General features: G+C 39.9%; 1 long non-coding RNA gene across 1 annotated transcript; it reads right to left on the reverse strand.

The window, feature by feature from the left end:
* Window positions 1-22,214: 22,214 nt before the first annotated feature.
* On the reverse strand, window positions 22,215-22,635 carry LOC127639133 (uncharacterized). The gene is made up of 3 exons (XR_007969931.1): window positions 22,605-22,635; window positions 22,474-22,524; window positions 22,215-22,339 (listed from the first exon to the last, which is right to left on the reverse strand). It is a non-coding gene; the product is annotated as an uncharacterized LOC127639133 (long non-coding RNA).
* Window positions 22,636-24,328: the final 1,693 nt, after the last annotated feature.

Here is a 24,328-nt window from a genome sequence, read left to right on the forward strand (position 1 = left end):
GTCGTAAAGGTGGGACATGAACAGCCGGAACTGATCCATGCTTGAGAATCACATTCTTGAAGATCCCGATTCATATCAACACACATTCACAAAGCAGTTTTGTGGAAGATGATTTGCACAAACTTGCACACATTTTTGTATGTTTTGGGGCACACCTCCTTCAAAAACTAAACTGTCCACTGCATCTTCAGGGTTCTATGCCGGGAGTACATGAAGACTCTTATGTTCCTTTTACAACCAACAACTAAACTCTCATGAAACCGAGACGTTATTCTTCTCACAGTATGTTCTCCAGCTCGAGGGAGGAGAGAGAGAGAGCGAGCGAGCGAGAGAGAGAGAGAGAGAGAGAGAAAAAAAAAAACGTCACGTCTCTAGAATTCTAGACATCACACACATTCTCTAACCATGCAAGCTTCCCCCCCTAAAGAAACATGACAGGATCAGGTCTATTTTCATGTCGTTCCCTGGTCAGTTTGGGTCTCCTAACGCAATCTCCAGCCCTATCAGGCCACATTAATTTTGCCATGCTTATCATTCCTCAAGGCCACTCCGCCGTTTTTCCGCCTCCTCACACTAGCTCATTCCATAGACAGCCTCTCCTACCCACCAATCGATGATGGCTGGCGAGAATCTCCGGATGACACGCCCCTATTTCTCGGACATGGCTCCCTCCAAAGGATTCAGGGGTTGCCGTCTAGGACCATGGTTCACAGGGGAATGGCCAGAATTATACTTTCTTCAATATAGCTTCCTACGCTCCAGATGCGCTCTTCGTAAGTAATCCCATTGCTAGATATTTCATAATTGAATGTATTTAACAAATGTTCTCAATCTACAATCCCAGTCTCGATGCAGCTCAGCGGAGGGAAGAAAGAAATGACAGAGACCCAAGCTTCAAATCCTTTCTCGCCATTCATGCAGCACTTCATCATACGGTCCAGCAAACAACCTTCCCCTCTACCCTCCAATGAAATTGGTTCTTTACCCTATATGGGGTAAAATATATGTTTGAGTTCAGAAATAAGAAATACATTCCCAGAACCACTGCAGCCTCGTTACGCGATGACACAGCAAGCTACATCTACAAAAGAAGTTTAAAATAGGCCTTTCTTATTCCACACCCATCATCACTAGGCTAGTGACAAATGGTCAAAAAGTGCTTTAGTTTTTGAGATACCCCTACCGGAGGTAGAACTAAACCCAACAATGTTTTTCATCATCTCTAAGGTCTCCCATACATGAAATGGATTCTTGGCTCAAAATATTTTACTGCTAAGATTGTTAAATTAACAAATATTCTTATAAACCCCAAAACCAAAAAAGGACTGAAATATAGCCTGTCCGTATGGGAGTTAAGGCATATAAACTAGTGCAGAGAGCTTTGAAACTTGGCATGTTTGTAGTCAGGAAGTTGCTTTAACTACTAGAAAAGACTGGATGTGAATATCTTGATGTATGGAATAAATAGAGACATATAAACACATACCTAAAATAAGAGGACATGCACAAATTGAATATCTATGCAGAATGTTTTAATTTACTTTATGGTTGCTTTGCCAGGGATTAGCATAGAAACACATATGATGGCTTGTCGGAAAGGTGGCGTTGTGCTGAATCCAGAAATACCAAATATGTAAATATAGCATGACAAATCAGAGTGTTCTGTTACTCAATGTATGAGGTGTACAAAATGAATGAAAACGAAACACTGACATATAAATATAAGAAAGTGAGGACTCTCAACTCTTTGACTGATAGCTATGACAACTTACTAAAGACCATTGCTGAGGAAGAAGGTGTGTCCATAGTTCAACACAAGAAATATAGATCCTGGAAACTAAAGGAAAAGCTGATACAGCATTACAAAGACAGGCTTGTATTTGTTCCACGTCCAGGACAGTCAGATCTGATCTGCTCAGATAGTATGACCATAGGTTGTGCACTGAGGGAAGCTGCTAAACTCACAGAAATAACAGTAGACTTTGAGACAACACTTCCACAGACAATCAGAGTCTTTCCGAAATCCAAATATTACACAGGGCTGCAGACATATTGAGGAATAGCATGGAACAGGTGGAGCATGACAGTCAATCATATGTCAGCAGTGACCGTCTATCACGTCTCCAATGCAGCAAGTATGTACCCAACATCCTGTATGACTTTGTCAACTGGTGTGTTGATTCACATGCCCAAAGAGATTACCAAACGTGATGATGATCCAGCTTCAAAGGACAATCTGTGTGTTATCGCAATCTGTCATGATCTCATTGGACAGAGCTGTCACATCCATACGCCAATCACACTGGGACTTGCCATTTTGATACATCATGAGTTTGGTAGTAAGACACTCATCAATGAGATCAGTGCAATGGGCCACTGTGTTTCCTATACAGAGGTTAGGCACTTCCTCACATCTGTGGCAGCAGACCAGATATCAAGGACAGAGAGTGGTGTCTACATCCCAACTGGCCTCACTGGAGTCGCTGAACATGGAATTGTTGATGCAGCCATCGACAACTTTGACCAAAATGAAGACACCCTGGATGGGAAGCGTACAACTCATGCTATGGCGTCTGTTGTGTTCCGAAGAGGCCAAGTCTCCACAGCAGATACATGCCTAGCACAGGTTCCACAGAGGTCCCTCACCACCATAAACACGTTTGATATTAATGGAGATAAACTTTACAGGTACATTTTGTCCATTCTTTTTTCTCTTAAAACTATTTTTATGTTGTTTTTGTTTTGTTATGGTATTCGCTTAGTCACATGAACTGCTAAAGATTAATACAAAGTAATGTTCAATATGAATGTATGTTGTGAGGTTTTGAAGTGATTTGATATTCAATGCATATGATCATAAGCTTATCCTCTCATTTCAATTGTGATTACAGATACATCAAATCTACAAAGCGACCCGAACCACCTGAACTTGCCCAACCTGAGTTACTGCACACAAACACAACAATCTCTAAAGCAGCTGAAGACAGAGATCTGGTATGGAAGGTGTCCCGAAATGTAATTGAGAACCAGCAGCATGTCCCTGCTTGGTCTGCATTTAATGCCTTCACGTCAGACACTGCTTGTTCAGTAGCCAGTGTACTCTACCTACCCTTCATAAGAGAATCACCCTCAGAATTGTCCACCATCTACACATCTATGATACGACTTGTACAGCTTGCTGCAGATCTGGGACAGCACCATATTCTTGTAACAGCAGACCTTGCTATTTATTGTAAAGCACAACAGATCTTGTGGAGCAAACCATCGCACTTACAAGGAAAGATCACAATGAGACTGGGAGGTATGCATATCACGATGCCTTACCTAGCAAGCATTGGAAAGCTATATGGCGATGGTGGACTCTTTGACATACTAACTGAGTCAGATGTGTATGCAGAGGGAACAGCTCGACAGTTGCTTCAAGGGAAACAGCTGGCAAGAGGAGTAAGAAGCATAAAGCTAGCCTCTGAGGCTCTGTTCAGGCTTCTCTGGCAAGCCATGCAATCATGGCTTGAAAAACAAGGCCAATGTTCAATGACTGAAGCAAAAGAGCAAATCCTACAAGATGTACAGCATGCATTTCATGGTAATGACAAGGCCACTGCTCAACAGCTCATCAGTGACTGAACTTCCTGAGATCCAGAAGAGAATCCAGATGTACATAAATGAGGGAGTTAAGCAATCAGCAACCTTTGGATACTGGTTAATGTTCCTCAGTGGTGCTGATCTATTGCTAAGGATTCTTCGTTCGGAGCGTGAAGCTGACTTTCAACTTCACCTGAATTGCATGTGTGAAGTGATGCCTTGGTTCAGAGCTGCTGGCAGGACCAATTATGGAAAGTACATGCCAGTCTATGTTGCAGAAATGAAAGCACTTGAACATGAACAACCAGAAGCATACACATTCATGCAGCAATGTGGGTTTGTTGCTTGCCGGTCTGAGCATCGAAGCTTCAACTGTGTGGCTACTGATCAGGCACTGGAGCAAACCATTAATCGAGGAGGCAAGAGTCAGGGTGGAGTTGTTGGCTTCACATTACGAAAAGGAGCTCTCACAAGATGGTTGATGACAAGACATGTGACCACAGCATATGTTGATGCCATGAAAGAGCTTTGTGACACTGATGATCAGAGCCCGAAAGCACACAAGGAGCAAGGAACATCCAGAATGGACCGAGACGAAAGAGACTTACAGAAGATAATGGAAGCTGTGGAGCAGAGGCAGAATCCCTTTGATCTTGATAGCATTCCTGAGGAACTGATCAACATTGCAAGTGGTCAGGTTGCATTTGAGAAAGTTGCAAAAGAGCTCTCAAGCTTCCTCCAAGATGGTGCAAAGCAGAATGCCATCTTTATTGAACAATATCTGGCAAAATCAAAAAGAACAAAGAGCTTCTGGGAGCCAGAGAAAAGAAACCAGTGTGCAACCTTCAAGGACATGAAAACATCAGTTGGAGTCAGCATATTTAGAAAGGTTCACATGGACTCAGACGTGCTCTTTCGAAGATTACTGGCTGTCTCCAAGCAAAGAGAGGTGTCCATGGAGACTGTGATGTCTCATGAACTCGCAGCTGTACCACCCTCTTTGTTTTATGATGATGGAAGCATGAGGAAGACAACAAAAGCTGACCTGGCCAAGAAACTCGAGGCTGTTGTTGAAGAATCAGAGCAGCTGCCAAATGATAAAGAACCATCAGCATATATCATTGATGGCATGGCTCTTCTACAGAGTCTCAATGATTCAGCCTTTCAAACGTTCAATGACCTGGGTGAGTGTGTCTGGAAAAAGATTGCAACTTTAATGGGAAAGGAAGGTAACAGCTGTGTCGTTATAGTGTTTGATAGATATGACCACCAACACTCAGTCAAAGATCTTGAAAGACAAAGAAGAGGCACCATTCACACCAGCAGACGAACACATATCATCACAGGAGAAACAAGTGTTCCAAACTACAGAAAATACCTCAGGATCAGCGGAAACAAGGCTGCTCTATGTAGCTTTGTCAGCACCTACATCGCCAGTACTGGGCCAATGAGCATTTCTTCAGGGAACACTGTCATCTTGGCAGGTGGCTTTGAAAATGGTCAGGAGGTTAAGAGAGTTAGCAAGTCAGGCATTGACTGCTTGAAAGATCTTTACAGTGACCAGGAGGAGGCTGACACGAGGATGGTGTTACATGCAATACACCTTGCACAGTCACATTCTCGTCTAATTGTCAAATGTGATGATACAGATGTACTAGTTTTGCTTCTGTACTATTCAAGCAAAGGGATGTTTGGATCCTCAGCAGTGTTTATGCTCTCTGGACATGGCCTTAAGGAAGGATACGTCCCTATCTGTTTGATCGCTCAGAAGCTTGGAACAGTGCTTTGTGAGTCTTTACCTGCATGCCACGCCCTCACGGGTTGTGACACCACAAGCAGTTTGTACAGAATTGGGAAGGCCACTGCCCTCACAAGACTGAAGACCCATCTTTGTGAGTTACAGGAAATGACCAAATTTGGACTCTCTGGTAGCCTGGAAGAGACTTTGCCTGTGGCAAGAAGGTATGCCCTCCTCCTGTATGGCCAAAAGAAAAAGATGGATGGGCATCCTTGCACCAACCTGGATGAGCTGAGGTACACACTAGCATCTACCACAGACTTGTCAGCAGCAAATCTACCTCCAACAGAAGATGCCTTCCAGCAACATGTGCTGAGAGCCTTGTACCAAACAGCAGTGTGGCGTCACAGCCACCTGGCCAAAGCTCTTCTCTGGAACCCGGTTGGTAGAGGATGGAGGCTCCGAGAAGATGGGTGCATTGAACCTGTGATGTTCCAGAAGGCACCAGCACCTAAAGAAGTTAGAGACATCACCCACCTCTACTGTAAAGACGGAAACTGCAACGATGCCACCAAATGCCAGTGTCTTTCAGTGGGCTTGACTTGCACAGAGTTTTGCTCTTGCCCTTTCCCAGACTGTCCAAATATGACCCACTTTGTCACTGATGACAATGTGGATGAGTGACAGTGGTGTGTTGCAGTTGTAACATCATGGGGGGCTGACCACAGAATGGCTACCAAAGTAAAAGCAGTTCATGTTCCAAATGGTTGCTGCAAAAAAAAAAAAAAACAGCCTGAGAAAAGAGGGGTCATTCCCCCTCAGAGTGTTTGTTTTGTTTGATTGCCATTTGTTTGATTTAAGACAGTAATTTAATTTGTATTTTGTGAAGTTAAGTTAGTTTTATTAAAAGGCTCATTAAGGTCAAACTGCAATCCTGACTCCTGGTCTCCTGTTTGTGCTATGGTAAGGTGTTATCTTTCGATTTCAATCTTTGTTTCCATATAGTACAAGGTGCCATATGAAATGTTTCATAATTAAATGTATCTTATATTTGAATTTCTCAACATTCTTCTCACCACTGATAATGTGATTTGGACTTGAGACTATTTTGTCAGTGTTTCGTTTTCATTCATTTTGTACACCTCATACATTGAGTAACAGAATACTCTGATTTGTCATGCTATATTTACATATTTGGTATTTCTGGATTCAGCACAACGCCACCTTTCCGACAAGCCATCATATGTGTTTCTATGCTAATCCCTGGCAAAGCAACCATAAAGTAAATTAAAACATTCTGCATAGATATTCAATTTGTGCATGTCCTCTTATTTTAGGTATGTGTTTATATGTCTCTATTTATTCCATACATCAAGATATTCACATCCAGTCTTTTCTAGTAGTTAAAGCAACTTCCTGACTACAAACATGCCAAGTTTCAAAGCTCTCAGAGCTTGTGTGTTTGATCTGCACTAGTTTATATGCCTTAACTCCCATACAGACAGGCTATATTTCAGTCCTTTTTGGTTTTGGGGTTTATAAGAATATTTGTTAATTTAACAATCTTAGCAGTAAAATATTTTGAGCCAAGAATCCATTTCATGTATGGGAGACCTTAGAGATGATGAAAAACATTGTTGGGTTTAGTTCTACCTCCGGTAGGGGTATCCCAAAAATCCAGGGGCATTGTCACTAGCCTACACGGCCAGCATCATATGGGTTCCCTCCAGAAACTCAAACGCATCGTAGTCATGCGACAATTCCGCAGTCGTTACTACAATCAATAAAGTTCAGCCCTCCTCGAACCATCATGTCCCCTATGAGACGTCTGACATGGCAGAGCATTTCCTGTAACTTCATCATCCCAGCCAGACACATGCCCGGGTTTTTCAACGTAGTCTCTGACCCCCTCCCTCGTCGGAGGGTTTTCATATTAATGTTGTTTTCTTTCAACGAAGGGACTGCACGCAAGTCGCCATTATCGTATGGCTCTACACACGTTGCCCCCTTCGTCAAAAAAAACCTCAAACAACTTTTCCCTCGCCGGAGGGTTTTCATATCAAATGTCGTTTATCTTTGAACGCCCAACACAAGACCTGGTTTGTACCAAACTGGATCATCTCTTTTGGGGGTAGTATACTACTTTCTCTCCTTTTGGGGGTAGGCTCCTCCCCCTGCCTCCTATCTCTGGCAGGACATGACGGTTCCGGGTACAACTCCCTCGTACTGCCGCACAGGGCATACGCCAAAGAGAGAGACATTACCTGCCCTTTTACATCTATCAAATACATGGCATCTCAAACTTCACTCAAGCCTGCGTGTCTTCCCGATAGAAATGGAATTGGAGCGTAGTTCTAGCGGGAAGACCAGCAGGTGTACATCATCACATCATTAGCTGGGTAACTCCTAGCCAATCGCACGTAAGTCCGCTCACAATCTATCACATTACTGTTTCGGTGTGCTAACACTGCAACCTCCACCTCCCCACCACCACCAGTTGAGCCCTGTCCCGCAAGGGGGGTAGGCTCCTCGCCCCTGCCTCCTATCTCCGGCAGGACATGACGGTTCCGGGTACAACTCCCTTGGACTGCCTGACGGGGCCTACACCAAAGAGAGAGACATTACCTCCCGTTTTACATCCATCAAATAAATGGCATCTCAAACTTCACTCAAGCCTGCGTATCTTCCCGATAGAACATACATTACCCCGGTTAAGCTAAACCGATGGTCCCCTGATGTGCCAGACAAGTGCATTAAGTGGTTGGAAGGAAAGGGTACTCTGTACCACTGCGTATTGGATTGCCCAGAAATAAAGAAATATTGGAAAGAAGTTGTTCTGACTTTATCTGAGATTGTTGGAGTGAAGGTACCTCACCAATCGGGAATATGTATACTTGGTATATATCCAAAAAACTTTATTGTCAATCCTAAAGTGTTAACTTTAATTGACTTCGGACTTCTGCAAGCTAGGAGGATGATTGCTCTGTCTTGGAAAAAAATGGATGTGCCCTCGATACATGTGTGGATAAAGGAGATGGCATCTTGTATTGTGTTGGAAAGACTGACTTATATAACCAGGGGAAGGACTGTAGAGTTTGAGAATGTGTGGAAACCTTTAATAGTTTCTTAAACGTTAAAGTACACAATCAGCTTGAAACTGCTGTGTTGATATATGTTGTTGAGTGTCTGTGTTTTATTTAGTTTATTTAATTTGTTAAGTATGTGAAGTTTGTGAAATGTCTTGTGGAAATTGTGACTGTTTATTTTATGGATGTTATCGTTTTGATTGTCTTTGTTTAAGTGAAATATATGTGTAAAAGTTCAATAAAAATGTTGTTTAAAAAAAAAAAAAATTCTATGCCTAGCCTCCATAAATTTTAGGATACAGAGTGAATTGGTCTAAATCAGAGCTCTTGCTCTGACAGCAGCACCTTCCATGCCTTTCCAACCTGGCACCTTTCAATAGTCCAAGCAAAGCATTATGTATTTAGATATTTTATTTTCAGCAAATTTGAGAGATTTAATTAATTTTGACCAATTAAAAGGTTCTCATGTGATGTGGATAGGTGGACTTCACTACATTTGTCTATGGCAGGGAAGGTCAATATTATAAAAATCCAATGTATCCTCAAATTCAATTATCTACTACAGTCTCTTTCTCTAGATGTTCCTCTTTCTTATTTTTATTTGGAATGGTAAATTACATCGGTTACATTTCAGTAAGTTACATGACCAATTGACAAAGGAGGTTTAGGCCTCCACAAAATTTAGTTTTTTTATTATGCCTTTAGTCTTAGACACCTGGCCCATTGGTCTATTCCACCTGAGAGAGCCCCTTCCTGGCACAACATTGAACAAATATTGAATTGCAAAGTCTTTCTATCAAATTACCTTGAGATGTGAAAATGCACCCCATTATTTCACATTTACATTCAGTATGGACAAATGTTTTCCATCTGTTCAATTTTGATACTTACCTAAATGTTTCCTCAAGCATATGGCTGAACCCCAAATTATGTTTTAACAAGTCCCACTTTTGCTGGAAAGAATGGATGGAGAGGGATGGCTACATTTGGTGACCTTTATGAAAACGGAGCTTTGAAATCATTTGAAAATATAACACTCTCTGTATGGTGCTCACAGCTTTTGGAAAGGGGCATGATGCATCAGTGTATTATTCCTTGTTGATTCATCATCTTGGTGACGGGGCCTTAACAGCTCTTAAGATGTTATGGGAAAGAGATTTGAACTTGGTATTGGAGGATGGGGAGTGGAAAAGGATTTTAAAAAATGTCAAAAACAATGTCTAAGTGTATGCCTTATTCAGTTTATGATTTTGCATAGCTTCTGTTGGACTCCCTCTAGATTGTTTAGGCTTGATTTAAAATGCACACCTACCTGCTGGCGATGTCAGTTAAAGGATTGAGACATAGCACATGCTCTGTCATTCTGCGCTAAGATTCAAGAATTCTTGGCAAGAGTCCCCATTGGGTGATGGGACAGTTACTAAAATAGGTGACAAATACTAAAAGCTGGGTCAAAACAAAGGGTGAAAAAGGGTCCAAAAAAAAAGGGTGTGTAGAATCATGACCCGGCCCCGTCCTCCACCCTGCCACAATGACCTATCTGTAAGGCTCTCAGTGAGGACCACGTGGAGAGAGACAAAATTGTAGTAGTAATTGTGGAATTCATTCTTGTCTCTTTGTTTGTTGTTTTTTATATTTAAATTTGTCAAATATGTTTTGATTGTTTGTTTGTTTATATGTGTGCATTGTAAAAATGGTCTTTTCACCCCAACGACACCACAGTGACTGCTCGAATCGCTGCCTGTATGGCAGACATCTCGGCCTGGATGAAGGAATGCCACCTGCAACTCAACCCAGCCAAGACCGAACTCCTTGTCTTTCCAGCCAACCCTGCTTTTGAACACAACATCACCGTGCAGCTGGGTTCAACTACAGTATCGCCTTCCAAAACAGTCAGATATCTAGGGGTAACCATCGATAACAAGCTAAATTTCACAGACCACATCTCAAAGACTGCAAGATCATGTAGATTTACACTCTACAATATCAGGAAAATAAGACCTTTCCTCTCTGAACATGCCACACAACTGCTTGTTCAGTCACTTGTCATAACTAGACTGGACTACTGTAACTCTCTCTTTGCAGGCCTTCCTGCATGTGCAATTAGACCTCTGCAAATGATCCAGAATGCAGAAGCACGTCTGGTCTTTAATGAACCAAAGAGAGCGCATGTTACACCACTCTTTGTCTCTCACCACTGGCTGCCGGTTGATGCACGTATTAAATTCAAGGCTCTGATGCTGGCATACAAAACAGTCACTTGGTCCGCTCCAGCATACCTAAAATAATTTATACAGATCTACACTCCTGCCAGAAGCCTGCGGTTGGCTAAGGAACGTCGCCTTGTTGTACCAACACAGAGGCAACAAAACACTTTCCCGGACTCTCAGTTTCATCATACCACGTTGGTGGAATGACCTTCCCAACTCCATCTGTTGTCAAAAAATGGCTAAAAACACATCTTTTCCAAGAGCACTTAACCAGTCACAAAAATATAAAATAAAAAATAAATCTTGTTGCACTTAAATCTGTTTTGAATGCTATTCTGATGCTAGTAAAACTTTTTAGTATGGCACTTTTCGTACAAATGTCTCCTTAAGATGATTTGCTTATGTTTTTACTCTTTTGTAAGTCGCTTTGGATAAAAGCGTCTGCCAAATGAATAAATGTAAATGTATAATTTAGGCTTTGACCACAGGGATGATTGTTGATGGACAGGTTGGAGTTGGGGAGGAGGAAATAATAGGGGTTAAAGTTGATTCTGTATATACAGTGAGGGAAAAAGTATCTGATCTCCTGCTGATTTTGTATGTTTGCCCACTGACAAAGAAATTATCAGTCTATAATTTTAATGGTAGGTTAATTTGAACAGTGAGAGACAGAATACCAACAAAACAATCCAGAAAAATGCATGTCAAAAATGTTATAAATTGAATTGCATTTTAATGAGGGAAATAAGTATTCGACCCCCTCTCAATCAGAGATTTCTGGCTCCCAAGTGTCTTTTATACAGGTAACAAGCTGAGATTAAGAGCAAACTGAGTGCTCCTAATCTCAATTTGTTACCTGTATAAAAGACACCTGTTCACAGAAGCAATCAATCATTCAGATTCCAAACTCTCCACCATGGCCAAGACCAAAGAGCTGTCCAAGGATGTCAGGGACAAGATTGTAGATCTACACAAGGCTGGAATGGGCTACAAGACCATCACCAAGCAGCTTGGTGAGAAGGTGACAACAGTTGGTGCGCTTACTTGCAAATGGAAGAAAAACAAAAGAACTGTCAATCTCCCTCAGTCTGGGGCTCCATGCAAGATCTCACCACGTGGAGTTGCAATGATCATGAGAATGGTGAGGAATCAGCCCAGAACTGCACAGGAGGATCTTGTCAATGATCTCAAGGCAGCTGGGACCATAGTCACCAAGAAAACAATTGGTAACCCATTACGCCGTGAAGGACTGAAAACCTGCAATGCCCGCAAGGTCCCCCTGCTCAAGAAAGCACATATACAGGCCTGTCTGAAGTTTGCCAATGAACATCTGAATGATTCAGAGGAGAACTGGGTGAAATTATTGTGGTCAGATGAGACCAAAATCGAGCTCTTTGGCATCAACTCAACTTGCAGTGTTTGGAGGAGGAGGAATGCTGCCTATGACCCCAAGAACACCATCCCCACTGTCAAACATGGAGGTGGAAACATTATGCTTTGGGGTGTCTTTCTGCTAAGGGGACATGACAACTTCACCGCATCAAAGGGATAATGGACAGGGCCATGTACCGTGAAATCTTGGGTAAGAACCTCCTTCCCTCAGCCAGGGCATTGAAAATGGGTCGTGGATGGGTATTCCAGCATGACAATACACCCAAAACACACGGCCAAAGCAACAAAGGAGTGGCTCAAGAAGAAGCACATTAAGGTCCTGGAGTGGCCTAGCCAGTGGCCTTAATCCCATAGAAAATCTTTGAAGGGAGCTGAAGGTTCGAGTTGAAATTAAATTATATACTGATCATTTCTTTGTCAGTGGGCAAACGTACAATATCAGCAGGGGATCAAATACTTTTTCCCTCACTGTGTGTGTGTGTGTGTATATATATATATATATATATATATATATATATATATATATATATATTTATAAGTATCAATAAAAAGTGTTAATAGCAAGTATCATTAAGTATCCTTGTTTTACTTGTAACATAGGACTATTGTTTGGGTCAGAGCTGGCCCAAGGCATAAGCGAACTAAGCGGCTGCTTAGGGCCCCGGTGGCCACCAGGGGGCCCCCAAGAGCACATGATTTTTTGTTTTTTTTGTTTGTTTTTTTGTGATTAAACTGTCAATGGACAATGGTAATTATACAAAACGCAATATTAAATGCAATATTATGTTAACAGGCTGCAGGATGCAAGCACATTCAGACAGCAAAACAGCAATGTCACAAAAAAGGACATATCCTCTGGTGCAAAGAAAAGGAAAAAGAAGAAAACAGAGGAAGAGAAAAACAGCACGATAAAGGTATGTTAAGTAGCTAGGCTGTTAAGAGCTAACATTAGCTGGCTAGTTAGTTAACATAGCCTTTGTAGCATATCTGCTTTTTTAGGAAAGTTTGTTTAAACATCAGTAAATAGCCTTGACATCTTAATATATCATAGTACAACATATTACTTAGCAAGTTTAGATTAAAGGTTTTGTCTTCTGTGTAAAAATAACTTTCCTGTGTATATATTTTTTGTAATAAAAATAAGCTTCTGTTCCATAAACATTGTACTGATAACAACTTAACATTATTTACATTAGTCTACCATTTGGGGGTCTTTGCTATTATATTCCAATATCATTATGCCTCAGTTAGCTAGTTATAGATTAAGGGTTGTTGTTTAGGTGTACAGATGTCTTGCTGCTGTGTATAATAATTTGTGTTGAGAAAATAACATATTTTGTCAAATATTCTGTCAAATATGTACTCTTATGAAACATCCCTAGGAGCACTGTTGAAATATTTTGGACGTGGGGCACAACGAACGCCACCTGCCCCATGTGCCAGTGCTACAGCTGATGATGATTTTTCAACAATCCCAGATCAATATATTTATATGGATAAACCATGCCTTTGTTTTTGACAGACAGTTGCATTACATCTAACATGGCTAGCTTTTATTATTATTTTCATCTTTCATCAGGTCCATCCTCTGCATGCGAGGAGCACTTCCCAGCATGTACATCCACTGATGTGGTCATCTATCCTGTCTGACTCAGAAAGGTCTGATCTGGTAAGCAGAGGGTCACTGCCTATAAAGGAAAACTTCACATTCCCTGAAAAACCTAATGGCCGAAGCTTCCACTACACCTACAGAAAGTTCATTAATGGGGAAATAATGTAAGAGGAGCTGCTCACTTATTCAAAAAGAAATGATACTGTCTACAGCTTCTGCTGCTAATTGTTCTGTAGGAAGTACACAAAATTGGTAACAGATGGACAGCAAGATTGGGTAAATATAGGTGTGCTACTGTCACATTTAAAACCGTAGAAGGGTAAAATCATGCCAGGCAGACATTGGTATGTTGTAAGCAACACAGCTACAACTAATAAAATTGATAAGGGGCGTGTTAGATTTATAGTGTGCGAATAATCAAGCATTGACAATATTCAATCATATTGGCGGCACCGAGGGGCCCCCAAATCAAATTCTGCTTAGGGCCCCATAAAGGCTTGGGCCAGCCCTGGTTTGGGTAGTGGTTGTGAAAGTTGGGAGTTTCTGATTGAAACCCATTTTTGCCTTGTAGTTAAAGGTCTAATACTTTGACAGGCCCAAAATAAATCTATTCTTGTTGATACATTACTTTGGTGGTTTCTGCAGTCCAGGTTGCTTATATAAAATATCCCTCACAGCCTCGTTGTCACTCCCATTAAAAATCAAAGATGGTACTACCATGAATAAGGTCTATAAACCATTTCAAGGACTGTATGTTGGAGATATCAAGTGATGTCATTTTTCGATGAAAATTTCCTGATTGTCAAAACAGAGACTATTTAGCAGAGATGGGCCACTTCTATTAAAATGAATCGGATAAATTGGAATGCCCAACACACCCAATGGTCAACGGATGTAGAAAGGAAGTCCTGCCATACAGGTAGAATAGCAATTCACCTTTTAGAAACAGAAATCTCCTGTCAATCAACACGAGAACGTGCATGTGCATTAGCTATACAAAATGGTAAAATTGAGTTTTTTCAAATCTGACCCTGTGTCTCAATTAGGTCCCTATGTCATGAATCAGAACATCGTGAACACTAATTCAGGCACTGCAAGAGTGTACATCCACTGAAAATTGGGACATCAACACGTTAACAAGCTTGTGCATTGAAGCGCAGCTGTTATTAATCAGGACCACCACTGTATAAATGACACCATCATTCATTTTACATAGAAAATATTCAAACATACAGTGTTATTATAACAGATGAATTACGTAGAAGAAGAAATAAAAATATATAGGAGTGTATTTTAAACCTTTTAACAACTCAAATATTTAAAAGATTGTTTAACTTTCATGGTAATTATGAATGAAAGACATTACAAACAACATCTCTTTTAAATAGAAAATAAGGCTCGGACTTCATAGTTTTACACTTGTGCTCATCACCTAATGACTTGAGAGACTTCAGAAGACACAACAATATTTCCAGTAAGGGAACATACTGTAGTATGCTTAATGATGCTTCCTGGTTCCTACAGTGCATTGTGGGATTTTTTTAGGGAGCGAATGTTTCAGTGCACTGGAAGGATTTTGCCATGAAGACAGCCCTAAAAATGGCTGTGCCTGATCAGTGCCCTGACTACTGAACTAGGGAGCTGATTGAGATGCACCCTCACATTTTATTATGGCAGTTGTGATGAAACGACACGCCCCTCCCGTGGATCATCGTCACCCATGGTGGCGCATGATGGGGCTCACCTGAACCCAATGAAGAGCCTCTTCACCAAGGGCGTAGATTCCAGGGGGGAATAAATCAAATCAAGCAAGTACAATCCCTCAATAATTATATCATGATCAGTGAAAACATGTAAATGCTTCACGCCACGAGGAGGTTACCCCGTGTGACTCTATGCTCCCTAGCAACCAGGCCATGTTGGTTGCTTAAGAGACCTGGCTGGAGTCAAATGCACGACTCCAGGGGTGGAATTCCTTTGTTTGTGTTTACATTCTTGAAATGGCCTATACCATTTTCCTTGATTTACATAGTACATACTGTTTTTTTCTTAGTATTTTATTTGTATGTTTTTATGTGATTGTACAGCACTTTTGATAATCTTTTTATGTGTGTTATATTAATAAAATGTACCTTGAATTCCCTGCTAGCACACATGCATAACCCAGTTGTCTATTTGATGTGTGTTTACATCTAGATGATGTATTTTTTAGGTTGTTTGCTCATCTGCAATACATCTATAAGATGTTTCCTCTCTGATGTCAATAAGACATTCAGCAGATGTCTTTGAGATGTGTCTGATTTAGAGTGTTTGTAAATCTGATCTTTTTAATGTTTAGCAGATGTTAATTATAGTGATGCTTTCCAGATGAAACACTCTTAAATAGACGTCTCAGAGATCTGTGCTGTATGGGTTGATTGCTGTCAGTTATAAATATGTTAATAGGAGATTTTCCTAAATGCCTTTAAAGTATAAAGTGGGTAAAAAAACAAATACACAGTAGAACTACAACTGTGAAATTACTGCAATAAAATGTATTCCATCTGCGTGCCGCTGTTCAAATCATAACCATCCCAGATTACCAATTACAGACACTCAGTATGATATTATCGCAATACTTATTTTTATGATCACACTCAAGTGTGTTTTGTTTTATTTACCGTCCAAATATCAGTATAAATAACAGAGGCTTTTCCAACATTGAAGGACATCCGGGGCTTAGCCCAGACAATTTTATGCAATTTGTTTTTACAGTAACACTTCACTTTCAGTCAAAGTACATTTTAAATGTGTGAGACTTTAGTAGAACATAATATCAACTGTTGAGTATTGGCATATTACATTTTAAGTCAACAAAACAACTGTCCTAGAGAGTTCAGTCAGTCTCTTTTCACCTGCTCCTGTCGCTCTCCCTTCTCATCAAGTGTTGCTGTCTTTTTCTCTCTCCTTCCACCAGAAGCTACCAGAGAGACAAAAGGTGTTTAATGTTAACATTATGTACACACACACACACTCTCTCTAACTCTCTCTCTCTCACACACACACACACACACACACACACACACACACACACACACACACACACACACACACACACACACACATTCAACATACACTATTCACCTCTTGCATTTTCTGGTGTCCTTCTCATTACTTGTTATATTTCACTCTCTCATCACTTGCTGTTGTCTCTCTCATCAATTAATGTTGTCTCTCTCATCACTTGCTGTTGTTTCTCTCCCTCATCACTTGCTGTTGTCTCTCTCATCACTTCATGTTGTCTCACTCATTGAGAGGGTATTCTTTGAGATTTGCTCTGGCTGGACCTGTTTCTACAGTTCCTAAATTTCTACTTCCACTCTAGTACTATCCTCGACTAACTCATTCTCTCTCCTCCCTTAATCATCTGTGATGCAAAAGAACAGATACAGCACATAACTTACTGCAAATCAGCTTCAAACAACTAATTAATTGTTACATACTTCATTCAAAGGCTACATATTTCAAATTGTAGACCAATATCATTGAAGAAAATGTATTGGGAAGAGCAGATCAGTGGGATTGCCCTAATATCTATCATGATTCTTGAATTTTCATGTATATTACCATAAAGTCATCACAAATGAGTTATATTATAGGGAGTAAAGTGAGGTAAAAAACAATATTTAATATAAATAATTTATATTTTTTGACAGTCAAAATGATGTATAAGTAGTTAAAGCAATACTCATGAATGACTTTAGTTTGGCGTTAGAAGTTGGACAAAACAGCGCAAGCGCATAAACACAGCGCGCAAGTGATTTTCAACAGTGACCACGATGCCACAGCTCGCACGTAAAATGTAAACCTGCAGAACTTGCAAATCACAAACTCGAGCACAATGTGCAAATATGATTATGCACACAAATTAACAAGTCCCACACGCGCAAGTTATTTTCTGCACGCGCGCAGAACTGTACACACGCGCAAGTTCTTTTCTGCATACAAGTTGGTTTTAACACTCAGGGGCGGGGCCCAATCCTTTCTGTTAACAAATTCTATTGGCTACTGACCAAATACTGTATTGATTGGCTGCATCTCTTCGAATCTCTTCGAGAACAGACAAAAAGTAGGAAGGATGATGCAGTCAGTAAAGAGGTTATGGTTTCTTCTATCTTCCTTAATTTCTTGTAGCTGTAAGATGTTTTGTGCATACACACACACACACACACATATATAATATATATATATATATATATATATATATATATATATATATATATATATATATATATATATATATATATATATATATGAGAGGCAAGATGACACTAGCTGCGTTTGAATAAAACAAGAGCGCGTCCATCTGAAGTGTGATAAGAGACATGAAAGAAGGGCCGGATGGGCGGTCATTATAAAGCCTTGCTACTGACGACGATCATTATCGGTCATATAATGTTGCAACTGACAAATCAGAATAAAACATTTCAGAGAGACATTCCTGTAATAATATTATATTTTGTGTACACTTGATTTCCTATCCTGGCCTTATTCTGCTGATATCCTCTATCTATATAATGAATTCATGTAGAGGCTGATGAGTAGTGGATGGCCCTTGCAGTACCACACAAACAAGCTGGGAACTATCTGGCATCTAGCTATCTACACTTACCATTATGTCAAATACTAACGTTCCCTTCAACATTAACGTTAGATGGATAGATATGGATAGATAGGGTACCTCTAAACAGGTTCACTAAACGCCTTGCTGCGTTCTATATTTCCACCTATTTTCAGTTATTATCAAAGACATAAAACACACACACACACACACACACACACACACACACACACACACACACACACACACACACACACACACATATATATATATAAATGCACAAAACATCTTACAGCTAAATAAATTAAGGAGGAATTTAGAAAGAAACCATAACCTCTTTACTGTCTGCCATCATCCGATTCCCAATCTTCCCAGTTCCCTCCTTTGTAAAAATAAAACCCATTATATTAGGAAATCACAGTTAGTGAAAGAAAATGATAAGGGTGGTATCAATGCCTTGGACTTTGAATACATTTTTGGGGCATTTACGTGTAAATGGTTGAAATCATACTTACTTATGTGATAGATCTCTAGATTTCTATTTAATAAAATAGGTGGGCCTGAATTTCTTTTAAAATGTGATTGAGGTATCTAAGATTCCTATTAAATTCTCAAACTTCCACAAACAACTTCTCCAATACTGTAAAATTATATTTACCCACAACTTTTTCCCCATGGATCCACCCTATGGAATAACAGGTTCATTACAATTAATATGAAATCATTGTTTAAAAGTGATTGGTATGAGAAGGGTATTGTGTTTGTGAATGATAAATTAGATGATAATGGTAACTTTTTGGGACATTTTGCATTTTTGCTCAAGTATAATCTTAACCGCACTTATAGAGAATATAACAAAAATGTGTAAATCAATACCGTTATTACGGTTAATCCAAAACACATTGTTGTATGTGAGAATAAGACTTTCACCAACCTTACCAAATCTAGTAATTAATGAACGTAATTTACATTACAGAAAATTTTATAACAAATGTATTTATATAACAAAATGTTTTTGTTTTCATCCAAATATGAATGCCTTGTCCATAGATAAACCGCATTTCAAATTCATCAAATGGCCCATTTCCCCTAAAGTCAAAGAGACTCACTTTAAAATTATTTTTATAAAAATATATCCGGTTGCTGACTTTCTTAGAAAGAGGTTTAAATTTGAAGTAGATCCCTGTGTATTTTGTAAGGCAGCTGATGAGACTCTGGAACACTTGTATGTCTGGAACACTTGTTCTTTGTATGTCCTATGGCCAAAAGCTTCTGGTCTGATTTACATAATTGGCTGTCATTTAAGATTGATGACATCCTGATGTTTGACTTATCACAATTCTCTTTTATATGGATCCATAATGTAGATTCATCCCTTTCTGATTTGGTTAATATGATTGTCCTCATGGGTTAATATCATTCACTATAGTAAGTGGAGAAATTCGAAGCCTTCTTTTTCATGGTTTATGAACGATTATAAATTGTATTTTCCTCACTGAAATAAGTAAAGTCTAGTAAAATTGCAAGAAATATGTGTAGTGATATATCCAGACAAGTGTTTCGATAAATATCCACGTATATGCTACGTCTAAAGGATGCTTATATTTAAATGTTTTCTCAAGCCTTTTGATCTCGAGACTTTTTTTTTTTTAAACCAATACCCCCTTGTTGTTTGCTTTTGTTGTTCAGTATTGTATAGGGGACGCTTTTCTTTCATTTACACTGACAATAATTGCATTGTTCCAATTGATGTATATTTCTTATTTCTCCACTAAGAGAGTTTTGAATGTTTTTTCTTGTCAAAAATAAAAAGTTCCCGCTTTCTGCCTGTTCTTGTCCAACAAGAGCCAATCACGAGAGATTCGAAGAGATTCAGCCAATCAATACAGTATTTGGTCAGCAGCCAATAGCATTTGTTAACAGAAAGGATTAGGCTCCGCCCCTGAGTGTCACAACCGACTTTTGTGCAGAAAATAACTTGCGCGTGTGTACAGATCTGCGCCCGTGTGCAGGGGCCTGTTTCAGAAAGGAGGTTAAGTGAAAACTCTGAGTATGTTAACCCTGAAATGAGGGAACCTCTGGGTTATCTGTTTCAGAATGGGAGGTATGTCAAGCCCGTTTCTGAAAGAGAGGTAACTTATACTCGGAGTCAATTACCATAGTAACTTACTCTGTGAACCTAACCTGGTCGGGAGCAGGTTTTCTTCGGTAAACCCAGAGTTTCTTTCGGTCTCCTCCCCTTTTTTAAAGAGGAAGCGGTGTTTTAACAGCTCATTCATTCTTTCGGTATATTCATTCATTGCGCACATTTCCGTCACGCAGAAAGCATCAAAGTGAATGAAATGGCATGTCCTTTTATGGATGATCCTGTAGATGAAGAGGCTACATTAATTCGTAGGGAGTTACATTTACGTCGGGAGAGGATTTTGAGGCCCAGAGTGGATTTTTTGCCGTATCCCAATGCATTTTTATTTGAGCGGTACCGTTTTTCTTTACAGTCAATTAGATACATCCATAATTTCATCCATCCTTACATCAGTAACATCAGCCATCGTGGCCGTGCTCTTACATCCAAGCAGATTCTTTGCGTTGCTTTACGTTTCTTTGCAAATGGTAGTTTTCTGTATAACATTGGGAATGCAGAACACATTAGTAAGGCTGCTGTATGCAGAGCGGTAAGGAAAGTGTGCCTCGCTCTTAAGCGCTTTCTGGGAATTTTTGTGTTGTTTCCTGGGCACAAACCTGTGAGAGCCATCAAAGAGGAGTTTCACAGGATTGCAGGTCAGTGGTGTAGAAATCAGTTTAAATGAGGCTAACCTGATAAATGACGATCAGTTAAGAACATCTTGCTGCGACCCCTGGAAGTAACCTAATAATTAGAATTCCCTTTAGGATTTCCCAATGTGGTTGGATGCATTGATGGCACACATATTCCCATTACTGCACCTTCCGAAAATGAAGCTGACTATGTCAACAGGAGGTCCATCCACAGTATTAATGTGCAGGTACACTGACAGCCTACTGTTTCTAATGGTCAAAGACTACATCACAATACTGTAACATGTCTCATTCTTTGCACTGTCAAGATCATATCTGATGCTGCACATATCACAAATGTGGAGGCCAAGTGGCCCGGCTCTGTTCATGACACACAAATGTATCATGAGTCAACCCTGAGCAACAGGCTGGAAAGTGTAAGTAAATGTATGTCCTATACACTCATTTCAATGTATGCACTACACACTTACAGGGGCACTTCTATGCAGCACTAAAGCAATGTGAACTTTCTTACAGGAGAGATTGATGGCTTTCTGCTGGGAGATAGGGGTTACCCATGCCGACCAACACTAATTACCCCTTACCCAGAACCTGAACCAGGCCCTCAGCAGCGCTTCAATGTGGCACACTGCAGGACGAGAGCCCGGGTGGAGATGACCTTAGGCCTGTTGAAAGCACGTTTCCAGTGCCTACATCACCTCAGGGTAACTCCTGAAAGGGCCTGCGACATTATTGTGGCATGTGTTGTTCTCCATAATATTGCCATAATTAGAGGGGAGCAACACCCTGCCCTACACATACAAGACCCCGAGGAAGACCCCATCAACCCTTCAGATTTCCAGGATGGAAGGGTAGTCCGAGATATGATATGCCGCAATGTCTTCTCAGATTAATACACATGATATCCTCCACCACAACAAACCACAAAATAAAAAAGAAATGAATAAACACAAAATCACAACAATTTATTTGGTGTTCTTTATTTCCTACAAATTCAAAAACAGTTAGATTTTAATATACTGTAGTTTCAATACTTCCTAGAATTAACCTGTGACCATACACTCACCTCTAGCTTTAGTTTCAGAATCTCGATTTCCAGATCTGCCTTTTTGGATCTGGCAAGTTGTTTGCCGTTTTTTTTTTTTTCAATTTTTTTAATAAGATGAAGTCTATATAACTCCTTAACTGGCAACTGAAAATACAGTAGATTAGAGTTACATCATGTAGTTCTAAACAAATTCTACATAATTAAACTGTGGCATTTACTGAAAATCACTGAACTGTGTTCATCTGTGCACCAGAAGTCGATGGACCTTCCTCCTGCTGTTCTTCCACACTCTGGGGGGCGGGTGGAGAGATGAGAATGTCAGTTTATACTTAGATAGAAACTTAGATTCTATAGGCTACTCCACATAAAAATGTGAAGAAATGTGTAGATTGTTTGAGGTGTAGACACATAATATTAACATTACCTCTGTAGGCCTCTCTGTGGCAGCAGAAACTGTTTCTTCATCCCCATCATCCTGTGAAGATGAGCATTTGGTTGAGTACACTTTATAATACTATTAGTCATAATTTCTGGTGTATTGAGTAGGCTTCTTACAACTGCCTGGGGTTCTGTTGGGACAGGAGGCTCCAAAAGACATATTGCCATCAGAATCTATTGGGACCAACGAAAAACCCAACCCAAAGTAAAATAAATGGAAATATCACAAATAGCCTATATAGAAAATAACACATAGGTAGACCTCTTACATTTTATGAAGGCACTTAAATCTTCAGGAGTGACTGACTCTGATGAAGTCCCTCCAGGAATTCCCTCAGCCATTGGCCTTCCAGCATTCAGGCTCAGGGCCATCTCTTCTGCATTTGTCAGAGGAGGTGGTGCAGGTACTCCCCCGTTTTACGAGCCTCTGCCTTCTTTCTGTTGGCTGAGTAGAAGTCAAATGAGAATGAACATTTAGACCAAATGTCACAAATGCTGCTGCACTGCTAGACACTGGATGCTATTTAGTTATTTAATATGTCAAATGTTTGTAAAGTCAGGTACCCTACACCTATGTTATGCTCAAGCCTTACCTGATTGAATTATGTTTTTATATTTCATTTTCAGCTGCTGCCACGTTCTTTTAATGCCTGCAGGATTGCACCTACATGAAAATTAAAATTAGGTTTAATATACACTGTTCTTCCAGTTTCACCTCTGACATCTTTACAAATGACATCTTCAACAGTGTAATTAGATTAATATAATAATTCTCTAGATCTCTAGAAAGTATTGGTCTACTTATTACTAATTGCTTTATAAATCCCATATCAACCTCAACCACTTGAACAATACAAGAAGAGACAAGAAACTGCACTTTTAATGCTTTCAAATAAACATATACAATTGCATGAATTATTCTTGAATTGACCAAAGTGTGCAGAGGGAGAAGGTTACATTAAAAATATAACTTTTAAAATGTGATGTTAAATCCACTATTGTTTTATACAGAATTGTTTTATAGTCTATGCAGCATTTAATGCAATTACATCAGATTTTACTTTAAATTACAGAAGAATTAAGAGTAACCCCTTTAAATAAATTACAGTATTTAGATTTCTTAATAATTAATTACACCCAACACTTTATAACAGTAATTAAAATGTAAACTCACGCATTGACTCGAACAGCTATTTTCTCCCAAGCTAACTCTCTGTCCTTCGCCGCTGCTGGCGTGTTGCTTTTTCAAAAAAAAAAGAAAAATGTGTTCGTACTCTCCATAAGCTTGCAGAAGCACTTCTAGTTCTGCTGGTGAGAAATATGCAGACCTCTTTTTTTTCTGCCGCTGTTGCCATGGTGACTCATAATATCTGCGCTCCATTGATAATGGCTTTTTATAGTTGTGGTGCACTCGCTTAACTCAGAGTCAGTCAACTTAGAGTTGATTGAACTAACTAATTTCAGCTGTTCTGTAACTGAAAACTCAAGAGTTTCCCATCTCAGGGTAATTCAACTCAGAGTTCAAGTTTTAACTCAGAGTTGATTGAACCTCCTTTCTGAAACAGGCCCCAGGACTTGTTAATTTGTGTGCACAATCATATTTTTTTCTGCTCGAGTTTGTGATTTGCTAGTTCTGCAGGTTTATATTTTACGTGCGAGCTGTGTCATCGTGCTCACACTGTTGAAATTCACTTGCGCACTGTGTTTATGCGCTTGCGCTGTTTTGTCCAACTTCTACCGCCATACTTTAGTCTCATGTTCATTGAAACACCATGGCATCGAACTGTATATAATTATCAATGTTCATCTGTCAAAATCCTTTCATTAGGATCATTAGGAGC

The sequence above is a fragment of the Xyrauchen texanus genome, chromosome 47 (assembly GCF_025860055.1).
Source record: "Xyrauchen texanus isolate HMW12.3.18 chromosome 47, RBS_HiC_50CHRs, whole genome shotgun sequence".
Classification (NCBI taxonomy): domain Eukaryota; kingdom Metazoa; phylum Chordata; class Actinopteri; order Cypriniformes; family Catostomidae; genus Xyrauchen; species Xyrauchen texanus.